This window comes from Martes martes (assembly GCF_963455335.1).
Source record: "Martes martes genome assembly, chromosome: 6".
NCBI lineage: Eukaryota > Metazoa > Chordata > Mammalia > Carnivora > Mustelidae > Martes > Martes martes.
Window position 1 is genome coordinate 76,150,677 of NC_137893.1, and position 13,636 is coordinate 76,164,312.

Here is a 13,636-nt window from a genome sequence, read left to right on the forward strand (position 1 = left end):
CAAGCTTACAAGTTACCCCACGTTTGATGTTAAGAATATCTGCTTCACAGCTACTTCTTGAAGTGCTACTTCTCATTCTTCACTGAAATTACTTAAGCTCAAATCCAGCTTTCTACTAGACATTCACACAAAAAGTGTTATAGGCTGTATTTTTACAGCCAAGTTTTTAGGGTTCTTCAGAAGGGAGCCTGAACTAAAGTTAAAACATCCTTAATTCAGCTATTTTTAAATGGTGATGCTCTTTTATCACAGAGGTTATAGCAGGTCACATTCGTCAACATTATAAACATTACACAGGCAGCTCAGAAGCATGCTGTTTCCGTGAGAGTCTAGTATAACATCAAGGAAGATCTCGTCATAATACAGACAGAATGTGCTGACGAAATCCATGCGTAGAAGGTACAAGAAGGGCATGAACTACTTTACAACACAGCTGGAGGGATTTCTCAGTGCAAACTTGCTGACGGCATTGTAGATGGAGTATTAAAAATGCATGGTTTTCTCTAACTACTCTTTATATAATCTCCATCTTCTTACTAAAAGCAAAAAAAAGGCCTCTGTGCAACAAGAATAATATTTTTCCTGGATAACTAATAACAGTCTAAGAATTTCGTCACTGATCTGAAAGAGTTAACCTGTATTAGGAATTAATTAGGGAAAACATACAGCTATCCTAACAGTAACAAAAATATGATTTTTGTATAAAAATGGATTTGATTTTCCACAGAAAAGTATGTGCTTTCCAAAATGTATTTTTATGTCAATTTGAGATAGTTGAAAAATACACAGCACCCTAAGACACTGCTATTAAAAACAAGATGTTGAGGGGCCCTTGGGTGGCTCAATTGGTGAAATGCCTGCCTTTGGCTCAGGTCATGATTCCAGGGTCCTGGGATTGAGCCCCACATCAAGACCCTCTCACTTCAGCTGCTTGTGCTCTTTATCTGTCAAATAAATAAATAAATCTTAAAAAAGGTAAAAAAATAAAAACAAGTTGTGAATATAGTTTTTAATTACTATATATCATTAATATAAGCTAAACTTATTTCATATTTTGACATTTCTGAAATCAGGATGGGTCTTTTTTAAAGATTTTATTTGAAATTGAGTGAGGGAGAGAGAGCACGCACAGGTGCACATGCACCCTAGAATGAGTTGGGGGGTGGGCAGAGGGAGAAGCAGAGAGAGGAGCAGGGAATCTGATTTGGGGCTGGATCCCAGGACCCTGAGATCACACCTGAGCTGAAAGCAGACACTTAACTTTTAACTGGCTGAGTCACACAGGTGCCCCGAAATCAGGATAGCTCTTAAAAGTGAAGGCATGTCACAGTTTTAATGGCAATTTGCTACATAAAATAATGGTTTATCTTATAATTGATAGTTTCTTAGAATCTGTAAAATATAACCTTTCAACATAAAGTTAACTCCAATTTATTCATTTTCAAAAACTGTAAAGGATTATGTTGCTGATGAAGCAGTGCTATGAGTCATTAAAATAGAAAAAAAAATTAATGCTTTCAAGAAGGGGTATCTCTACATTTTCTCATTACTATTGCTCAAGGAGGAATATTAAATGCCACTCAATTGTTTTTCTTCAACTTCTTTTTTCTCAAGCGAGAGATTTGAAAATGTCTGTTTGGCAACATCATGATTATGTGATACTGTTTGAAATTCTCACATAACCCCTGTCTCTTGTCCTTCAATAGGCTGTGTAGAACATGTAGAAGAATATAGTATTTAAATATTACTTATCTATGCTAGTAACATGAAACTGTCATCCTTATTTTGAATGCTATTATTTAATGCAGATTAAAATGAATTATGTTTCTGGAAAATTGTTTCTAAAAAATTTTATTGGGAAACATTATTAATAACCTAATGACAAACCCTTGCTTTTCTGTCCATGGACACCGCTGAGTAAGCATCATGAAAGTCTCCCCTCCCACCACCTTTATGTCTAAGTCAGAGCCTCCCAACAAGCCTGAAGAGCTGCAGAAGCTCTTCATCAGAGGTTTGAACTTTGACACAATTGCTGAGAGTCTGAAAAGATATTTTGAGCAATGGGGAACACTTATGGGCTGTATGGTAATGTGAGCTCCAAAAACCAAGTGCTTCAAAGGCTTTAGGTTTTCACATATGCCACTGTGGAGGAGGTGGCTGCACGAATATAAGGCCACACATGGTGGATGGAAAAGTTGTGGAACCAAGAAGGGCTGTCTCAAGAGAAGATTCTCAAAGACCCAGCGTCCACTTATCTGAAAAAAAAGATTATTGTTGGTGGCATTAAAGAAGACACTGAAGAAGATCATCTAAGAGATTATTTTGAACAGTACAGGAAAATTGAAGTGAATGAAATCATGACTGACTGAGCCAGTTTTAAGAGAGGCTTTGCTTTTGTAACATTTGATGACCATGACTATAGATATGACTGTCATTCAGATACCATACTGTGAATGGCCACAACTATGAAATAAGGAAAGTCCTATCTAAGCAAGAGATGGCTAGTGCTTCATCCAGCCAGGGAGGTCAAAGTGGTTCTGAAAACTTTGGTGGTGGTCATGGAGGTGGTTTGGGCGGGAATGATGACTTTGGTCATGGAGAAAACTTCAGTGGATGAGATGGCTTTGGTGGCAGTTGAGGAGCTGGTGGATACGGTGGCAGTGGGGATGGCTATAATGGATTTGGTAATGATGGAAACAACTTTGGAGGTGGTGGAAGCTATAATAATTCTGGTAACTACAACAATCAGTCTTCAAATTTTGGACCCATGGAAGGATTAAATTTTGGAGGCAGAAGCTCTGGGCCCTATGGTGGTAGAGGCCAACTTTGCCAAACCAGGAAACCAAGGTGGCTATGGTGGTTCCAGCAGCAGCAATAGTGATGGTAGTGGCAGAATGTTTTCATTGCTGCTAGGAAACAAAGCTTAGCAGGAGAGAAGAACCAGAGAAGTGACAGGGTACAACTGATTTGTGAACTCAGCCAAGCATAGTGGGGATACAGTCAGGCTGCTACAAAGAAGACATGTTTTAGACAATTCTCATGTGTATGGACAAAAAACTCAAAGACTGTATTTGTGAGTAACTATATAACAGGTTATTTTAGTTTCTGTTGTGTGGAAAGTGTAAAGCATTCTAACAAAGGGTTTTAATGTAGATTTTTTTTTTTTTTGCACCCATGCTGTTGATTGCTAAATGTAATAGTCTGTTCATGATGCTGAATAAATTGTGTCTTTTAAAAACAAACAAAAATAATTGACAGGCCCTTATTTAGTGTGCAAGTCAACTAGATTCATTAAATTCTGTATATATGGTCCAATGTAAAATCATGATATCCTTGGTGCATTTAGTGTATTAGACCTAAATCCAAATCCATAATTTCCTTTTTCTTATTAAATTAATTCTTATAAATGTCCCCCTAACACCTTAACTGTGTTGATCATCCCTTTAGGCAACACTGGGTACAGTCCATCGCTCTCTCTATTGAAGACTCCTTTGGGAGTGCCACAATTCTCATACGAGTTCTCCTTCCTCTCTGGTTACTTCATCTCATCTTCAGTCGTTCCTAATTTTTTTTTGTAAGATATATATTTTTTAAAGATTTTATTTATTTATTTGACAGACATATCACAAGTAGGCAGAGAGGCAGGCAGAGAGAGAGAGGAGGAAGCAGGCTCCCTGCTGAGCAGAGAGCCCGATGCAGGGCTCCATCCCAGGACCCTGGGATCATGACCTGAGCCGAAGGCAGAGGCTTTAACCCAGTGAGCCACCCAGGAACCCCTTTCCTACTTTTTTAAATAGATCTGATTGTGGAGGACTCCGATACTCAGTACTTAGAATTCATCTCTGTTCCATTAGTATGTAGTCTATAAATGAGGTCATCAAGCCCTATGAATTTGGTCATCTATATGTTGATGACTTCCAAATAAACATTTCCCCTGAACTTAAATTCCTATGGTCAACTTCTACTTGACATCTCTGGTTGACCTTCTCTAATAGGAATATCAACGTATTCTGTACTAGACTTTTTGTATTCCTTCCCTTCCTCCCATCTTCTCCTAGTACAGTAATTCTCTTCCCAGCTAATGAACAATACAGCTTTCAGTTAATTGAGTCCAAAATCCTTCAGCTCATCTTTTACTCTACTCTTCCTCTCACAACCATATCCTAACCATGAATAAATCCTATCCTCTCTTTTATTTAAAAAAATTCAGAAAATTCTAATTAAAACCCCAATGAAATTCTACTCTATACATGTTACAATTGCAAAAATTAAGAAGACAATAACAAAACATATACAAGAATGTGAAGCAACTAGAAATCTCATGTGTTGCTGATGAGAGAATAAATGTTCAAGCATTTTGAAAAACTGGAAGATTTTTAAAATGTTAAATATAAACCTACTCTGTGTGCCAGCAATGATATTCCCAGTATTTACCCAAAAGAAAGAAAAACACATCCACAAAAATAATTGTACAAGAACATTTGTGGCACCTTTTTCATGGTAAATATAACTATAAACAACCTAAATGCCTACCAAATGGAAAATGAATAACCAAATTGTGATTTAATCCATGCACTGGGATATTACTCAGCAATAAAAAAATAGAACTATTGGTATCCACAACAATATAGATGAATCTCAAAAACATGATGTTGAAAGAAGCCAGAAATAAGAGAATACACACACACACACACACACACACACACACACACACACACACACGAATGGACAGAACTAATCTATGGGGAAAGAAATTGTAACAGTGGTTGCTTATGGTGGTATAAGGATTGACAGGAAAGGGGGAAGAGGAAATTTTGCAGGCACGGTAATCTTCTATAAGTTGATGGGGTATTTGCTTGCAGAAATGTATACATTTGTCAAAACTCACCAAATTACACAATTAAGATTTATATATCATACCATTTGTAAATTTTACCTCAATAATGAATACCCAGAAATTGAGCATAATTACTTCTAGCATACCCTCTTGCCTGAATGATTACAGTAGATCTCTGGGCTTCTATAACATATTGTTCCTCTACTGTTTTCTATCAGTCAACCAGAATCATACTCTTTAAAAAACAAGTCAAGTCATAGAACACCTCTGATCCAAATACTCCAATGACTCTCTCTCAGAAGTAAAGTCAACATCTCTTAATGATTCACCAGGTTCTGCAAAATCTGATTCCATGCCATATCTCTCTGATCTCGCATCTGACTGGGTCCCTGCTTACTCAGCTCCAGCCACACTTGATGTTTCTTGCCTCAGACCTTTGCACTTGCCATTCCCTCTGCTTTGTCCCATATATCCAAGTAATATACTCTGTTACCTGTGAAGTCTTTGTCACATGCCACCTACTCTGTGATGTCTTACCTGGCAAGTCTACATAAAACTGTAAACACTCAGCATTTTCTATCCCACTTCTTTATTTCAATTTTTGCACAGTACCTACAGTAATGAACAAATAAACTATTAATACATTTTGGGATTTGTTTTTTGGTAGAAATTGTCCCACATTTTAATATAAAAATTTATGCACACAATGACATTTTTGCATTTTGTTCACTGCCATAATGCCTAAAATAGTGCCTGACATAATAGAAAGTACTCAGGAAATACAAATTAATGCATAAATGAATGTATCTACAAATATGATTACTCTCTCTCCAATGTCCTCATTCTGTTATTTATTAAAATATTGAGGTGGACAGAGTGAAGGACAGTCATAAAACATATTACCAGAAAAATTCCTCTAGCTTTACTTAGAAAGAATAATCAACATTTGTATTAGATTTATTTGCCAAACTTAAATCATTCTGCCTTTCCTAGCATAACAAAATCAACCCTATAAATTTTTATCAAAGTAGGATTTTCATCACATGTGAAAGTCAAGACCATTTATCAATTGCTATACTGATACTATTCATTGTGTTTATCTCAGTATATCTTAGATACAAACCATAAGTGGTTTCAGTTGGTGTTTAATTAAAGCATGTTACAATAATAGAGGCATTTCCCCAACAGCTAGGACAAGAAAAATCATGAAGTCTTAAAGAGAAGATTTTTCTCAAACAGAGTATTCAATTCTGCCATTGATTCCATCCTATGATCAATCCACAGCAGACAGAAACCCCCAACCACACAATCATACAACAATTGTCATTGTAACTTGGCACCAGCATTACAGAGCAGGGAAACTCATATGAAATCTCGATGTAATCAATTGTTTGAACATATTTAAGAAGTACAGTATATTTGTTACTCAAGCTCGATACCATTTGATAGTCATGTCACATGTTCTGGTATCACATATTGCTCCTGGTAATGAGTTTAACTTGGTTAAGCACACACTATCTGGGCTAGAATCCTGTTTTTACCATTTGCTACCTACCATTTGTAGGATCTTGGGCAAATTACTTAACCTCCTCCTGCTTTAGTTTTCTCATTTACAAAAAATAAATTAAAATGATACCTTTCTCATAGGTTGCAGATGATAAAGTGAAGTAGTGAACCTAAAGTGTTCACTAGCATTTGCTATTATTGACTTATATGTCATTGCAAAGGAAATAGCACAGTTATGTTTCTGTCCTCATAAATTCCCCTTTCCAGCCTGATGACTCAGCTTTAAACATTACTAAAATAGGAAAACGATGACAAATGCTGAGTATGTGTAAATAAAAAACTTTTGATGTGGTTGGGTTTATATATTTGGTTGCCAATTTTGACACCAGAGGTTTGACTGTGAGCACCTGATATCCTTCTTATCAAAAAGCATCAGTCTACCTTGTGACACAGATGTCCACATGCATCTCCAGAGATCAGAGATTCAAGACTCTAGCATACGTCTCTTTCTGTTCAACTAATTTGAACAGACTATACTCTTGGTGATCATTCTCTGCCAGACACAGTGTCAGAGGATCACTGATGCAAAGACCCTTGCTCCTGTTGGGACCATTCAGGTAAAAATACTGACACTATCATTATCCTCCTCTAACCACATCAGAACTCCATCGCTGGCTTCAACAGCTTGATTGGCACGCCTATATCCACCAATGGGAAGATCTCTGCCAACTGGACCAGACACACACTGCTGTCAACCAGCCCCATGCCACAAGAGCTCCTCTGAAAGGCAAACACTTTCTGCCACTGTGCTATGATTAATAAGGTTTGTTTGGATCCATACCCAGAAAACGTGGGATGTTTTTTCTTGCTCAAACACTTAACACCTGTCTCACTCACTGTACATGTGGTCCCACACAGCTATACCAAACTGCTATATCAGACTTCATTCTTTACAGAGAATGTTACCCTGTCTGCAACCTTGATTTTTCACAGTTCCTCAGACACAATCTATAGGACAGGTTTATTCACATCCAAACTCAACTGTGGACAGAAGTCATGTCTTCTCCACTGCCAGGGATATCTCAATCTCCATGTTAATCAGCAAACCTAACTGGATCTTAAGGAGGGAATGTTGCATAACCCTACACACTAGCTACATGTGTCATAGCTGGGGGCCAGCGGGATACTCTGTTACAAAAGAAGAAATGCTAGTGGCATCCCTTTGGCTGTTACAGATTAATACTGTGCAATAATTATAAAACTGAGCAGAGATAAGAAATCTCATTTAGAACAATACTAAGTTCTCAGGTCAATCTTTAGTATGAGCACTATATTTATTCATTAACCTCTAATACTATATCTTCTTTCATTTATTTTAGAGGTTTTTAAAAAGAAAGTAAATTTTATTATTTCTTAACATTAACAATATAGATGTATATTGCATTCATATATATGTACATTTGAATCACGGTAATTTGGAAAATATATAGAATACCCAAAGGAAAAATGTGAAGTATCTTAGTTCCCTAATCCATATATAATCACTGGAAAAGATACTTCAGTCTTAACTTGAGATGAAAAATTATAGAAACATAAAAACATGCCATTCTTGATGAGGCAAAAATTCAAATGAGCATTTAATCACAACTTTTATGACACTAAAATATCATCATCAACACCATCATCAACAAACGTGGCAACAAAAAGAGAGCACGCTCTAAAAACCTCAGGCTATATGAAATGATATCAGAGTTCAAGCTTAATTCAAATTTTTTTTCAAAAATTAATACGAGAAGCATTCCTTCACTGCCTCATATTACTACATCTACAGAAAAGAGGCAAGTAAAAGCCTGCACAGATAAGTTAGAGAGTTTAGTTGTTTGTGGGTGGTTTCTGATGTTGTTTCTTTTAGATCATCAGATGACTAGAAAAGGAGAAAGTGGCTTAGGTCACTTCCACTTGATGGCATTATTTGCCATTTTAAAAATTAAAAAAGAACACTTCCATGCCCCATAGTCAACAAAGATTTGTTTTAAAATGTAATATAAATTCCTGTAATTCTAAAATTATTCCATTTAATAACCATCATTCAAATAAATTTGAAGTCATTATTAGAAAAAATAATTCAATGAATTACAGGGTCAGACATTCTTTAGCTCAATAATAATGCTCCCCAGATAGTTCTAATTAGCTGAAATGACTAAAGATACTGATAGTAATATGCTATGAACTATTAAATTAATAGACCCTAGAAGACAAATGCAGGTACAGTTTCTTCATACTGCTCAGGACTCCTGCATAGTTCACTCTTTCACTGGTTTTCTGGAAAAGTAGATGTCAAAATGTATAAACTCTTCCAAATAAATCTCATATGTCAGTAATATTTAGGAAAATCATTTTCTCTTGATTCACAATATATTTTTCATGTAATCAAATTGTTGTGTTTATTATAGGACATTAGTCAAACCAGGACTAGAAGCAAAGTCTGATTTCCTCTCATTTCACTCTATCTAAATGCCTGAAAAAGGTCTGTTACATATATGAGCAATCTTGACCACAGTGTGTGGCATTTTTTTTTTTAATCTTACAAATAAATAACCTAGCAATCATCCTTTGTTCCAACCATACACAAATTTACACAGAATTAGGATTAGACTTTTAGTCCATAGGTTTCCAATCTACTCTTTTCCAAATATGATGTCATACAAGTTAAGTATTTCCAGGAAATTTGCAGAATTCTGCAGATAACTGATCAAAAAACAAAGATGTTCTGATCACATGTTTAGGCTACCACTGTATTAGGTCTCTCATGAGAAAAACCAAAAGCAAGAGGACAGCCCTACCACCAATGTTCTAGAAAAACAAGAGTTGTATATTTGAAACAATTAGACGCTATTAAGCAAGAACTGTTTAAATGCTCCATTACATTTTTTCCAGCTGCATTACAGAATTTTTTAAAAGGAAGCAATCGATGTGATGTGGAATAGTTATAAAAGGCTTTTTGAAGAAGCACAGTGCATTCACAAAAGAGAATATGCTTCAGGGAATTGTCCTGTGCACAGAGTCACCTGCTCCATTTGAACAATACTAGGGATCTTAATATAGGTGGATCTAAAACAGAAGCTCACCAACTCCTGTAAGAAAGTGCAGTGTGTTGTGATCACAAGCTTCCCTCTTGGGGCATTTTGCCACCACTCACTCACAGAGTCACCCCCACTTTCAGAATCTGCCTTCCTTAACACCTCACATTACTAATTCGCCTTTTGAAATAGGCTATTTCCAGTTTCAAAAAAAAAAAAAAAAAAGGCAAACGTCTCCTGAAAGCCACCACATCCTACCTTCTGGCCCTTCATTTCTGATGGGAGCTAGAGCCTGGAATCAAGTTAGATCTCCAGACCCAGGCACGAGGTGCTCAGCCAAATGAATGGCACCAGGCTTAGGCCCCAGCTTCTTCATAATCAACTATACCATGGAAGATGATGCTAAGGTGACCCAGGAAGCCTGGACCACTGAAGTGGAGGCATCTTCCCACCCCATGTTGTGTTTTTCTGACCCTGTGCCTGAGCAGCTCCATTTTCTAGGTTCTGAGAGCTCACTTCCTTCTCCACTCCATACTACACCTGTTCCCACATGAGAGACTGCCTAGCAGTCCCTGAATTTGGATCTTTTATCAAAGTTATCAAGTCTCTTGAAACAAGTCTTGCCACTTGCCCAGATCCTGGGTGCCAAGTCACCCTTTGAATACTCTCCCTGCCTACTGTAATATCTTGGACTCTCAGGGACTGAGGAAGTTTTGTCCTATGGAACTCCATGGTGACCACAGGGTCTTTGGCCAAGTCATTATCTTCTCACCTCTCCCGACTTTATGAGTAGGTTTCTGTTCACTTTACTTGTCCACACTGGAGACCTGTGCTCGAGGGTTTGCCATGTCTTATATGCAGGTCGCCTTGCCTCCCTCCTAGTTGCTTTTGGTACACACACCCATCACAGTGCCGCTCAGCGAGTTATTACCCCAGAACATCAAGTTACATCTTAGTTTACATTCTACTGCACATGCTGTACCTCAAGACGGTCACACACATTTTAGCTATATCACAACGAACGGAAAGGCAGGATGGTATCTTAGTCCTGGAGAGAAGTAGGTAGGAAAAAAAAATGGTTAAAGAAGCATAATAACAAATTAATAGAAATTATGACTGCAGACATTCGGTGCCCAGCAATCATCTAGCTAGCTGGATGTTTGTGATCTGGACAATCTACTCTTGGACAATTATCTCTAAGTGACAGTCTTTCCTCCAGCCAGCTTCCTGACTAAAATGGAAGGGTGAGAAACACATGCTGGCCACATTCTCCCAGCACTTTTCCCATCTCCCATTATTTCCCTACCCCTGAGTTCCAGAAGGGTGCGTCAGTCCTGCATACTAATGTTTAGGTGGCCATCTTAGGGAGCCTAAATCATCAACCTTAACATCTATTAGGTCACTTCTTTCGCACCTGGGCCTTGCCTACTCATTGTTTTTTGAAATATACACATATGGTTTCCCTATGCATTTTGGGGGTATTACATAATAATTGGATGGCATCAGGATAGACCTCAATGTATTAATGGGAGAAAACAGATATAAAATTTGAGCAGTTCTATGACACCAGTTAATATATTAGCTATGGCAGGGTAAGTCATTCAGATATAACCTTGTCATGTTCTTCCAGTATTTTGCCCCCTCCTCAAATTCGAAGAAGGCAGCAGCCAGCCTCTTTTTGCTTCCTTGCCTCAGGGAGGTTTGTGACACCAGGCAGAAAGCAGAAGTTGCAATCGATATGCTAAAGGAGAGGGAGAGAGAGGAAGAGAGAGAGAGGGAGAGTGTGTGTGTGTGTGTGTGTGTGTGTGTGTGTGTGTGTGTGTTAGGGGGAAGGTGTTCATGAAGAAAGTTAGAAAGAGAGGGAAATTCTATAAACCAGGAATGGGCCAGGAGTCAGGTGTCCCCAAACTATCAGAGGCTGCAGTTGAGTTTACTGGTTCCTTCCAAAAAAGCAGAACTGTCAGAATGATCATGTTGTGATATCAACATCCATTCAGCAGCAAGAGAGAAAAGCTCTTCTTTTAAATTAACATTGAGATAATCACATCTTAAAAAGAGTTGTGTCTCTATTTATAGATTTATATTAACATCACATAAACTACTCTATTTGGTGCTGAGTATTTTGCCGTTTGAAAACGTTGAGAAATATGGGTCTGTTGCTCTTCATAAACATTAAGTAACAAGTAAGTGTTCAATTCAATATATATCAATGATAGGAATTGCACATATATATTTGGAAGGCAAAAGTAAATTGTATGTATCTGTACCTACTTTTCAAACATTGATAAAACTAATTTTTTCTCAAGAATAGTATCTTCCAAACCATTTTCCTCCTACATAAACTTCATTAATAGTGTTCCTTTTAGATTTAAATTACTTTCTAACTTCATTACTTGCCTTGCATAAATTCTCAAAAATCTGCCAATTCAAAGGAAGCACCCAAGCATTCCTTTATGTCTGAAGGATCAGGAAGTCTTAAGAGAAACAATAAGTGGCTTTGTCAGGTAGTGAATGAGGAAGAAATGTCTGCAGTAAGGAACAAACCATGTTCAATTTTAACATGTAAAAGAACATTTCCTTAACTTCCACTTGATTTAAAATCCAATCACTAGAATGAAGGTCTTTAAAAATTAAGATGTCTCTTCTAGAAGAAGATCAGTATCCTAGAAGGCAGCAATACTGATAGTAATTGACCTTTTAACCCAACAGAAATTCAAATCAAAACAAATGAGACAAAAAGAATCTAGTAATGTGTAAGGTTCCATGCACAGGCTTTAAGTCAGTTTTTAAGCTTGGCACAATTGACATTTAAGGTCAGATAATTCAATTCTTTGTTGTTGTGACCTATACTAGAGGCTGTGTAGCCCTCTCCTTGGGGCCTACCCAGAAATTGCCAGGTGCACTCCCCTCCCCCACCTCACACACTGTGACAGTCCACATTTCCAAACACTCTCAAATGTCCCCTAAAGGCAAAACTCCCACTCCTAGAACCACTATTTTAACTTCATTCCCTTCTAGCTACTTTCTCAATGTCATTTCCTTCATGCAACTGCTCATTGAGCAAGAAAGGACTTGATTTTTAATATTTATAAAAATAAAAAGGTGCAAAGGCTGAATAATAGATTTATATCAATAACTGTAACTAAGGAATGAGTCAAATCCAATGACATGAATTTTTAGGAGGTTTCTGTACTTTGGTGGTTAAAGGAATGAGGGTGCTTTGAGGTTACCGAGGTCAGGCAACATAAATTCACATTCCATTTTTAACACTTAGAAGTTGTGTGATTAAGCTAAATTCTGGACACCTCTAGTCTTCATAAAAAGGCAGATAACAATATTTTTGCATTACTGTAGAAATCAAGTGGGATAATGCCTTAAAGGGCTGGCCACATATTAGATAGTCAATCTATTATCTTATGGTTACAACCATAAAATTATAAAAATATTATGTGTGTGTGTTCTTTTGTTTTTCCTTCAAAGTAGCATTTTTTTCTAGCTTTTTAATAATTAAACTAGGACTGTATCATTTGGAACAACGTCCAGCTCTCAGTAAAATTCACATTTATTTTCAATTTTTTATGATGGAATAAGGCAGCAGAGTAAGCATAACTTTTACAGTTATTTCATTTTTCACCTTTAAGACTGGCTGTGTTCTTGTCAAACAGTTATTAAGGGGGAGGGGAACACAATTGGCACAATTTGACCTCGCTAAAGATTTGACTATTTCTTACAAAACCATCCTGAAACCCATTCATCCTAAGCAGTTGTCTAAAACCAATGAAATGCATATTACTGATATTAACTAGACATATACTGTGATATATTACTCAGTATTATATTCCAACAAGAATCACATGCAACACACTACTTTGTATACAACAACTCAAACTACTGAGGCATTCCTCACATGAGAAATGCAAGTAAAGCATAATTCTTGTCCTCAAGAAGCTTGGACTTACAACATTGAAACTTGAATAAATGCATACTTACAGTCAGGAAATAACCAAAGTTGAGATAATATAAACAACCTAGTCATCTTTTCCAGGATGCACTTTGCTAAAACATCCCCTTCTTCTTCTTCTTTTTTTTTTTAATTTAATTTATTTATTTGACAGAGAGAGAGAGAGAGAGAGAGAGGGAGAAAGAGAAACAAGGGGAGTGGGAGAAGGAGAAGCAGGCTTCCCATGGAGCAAGGAGCCAATGTGGGGCTCGA

The 13,636-nt window shown here is 37.1% G+C and overlaps 1 protein-coding gene across 2 annotated transcripts in view; it reads right to left on the reverse strand.

Annotated features, from left to right (window-relative positions):
- The window catches only part of NKAIN2 (sodium/potassium transporting ATPase interacting 2), a gene marked incomplete at both ends in the record, with an annotated part of 994,683 nt that overhangs the window by 677,885 nt on the left and 303,162 nt on the right, over window positions 1-13,636 (reverse strand). The gene's annotated exons all lie outside the window — the stretch shown is intronic.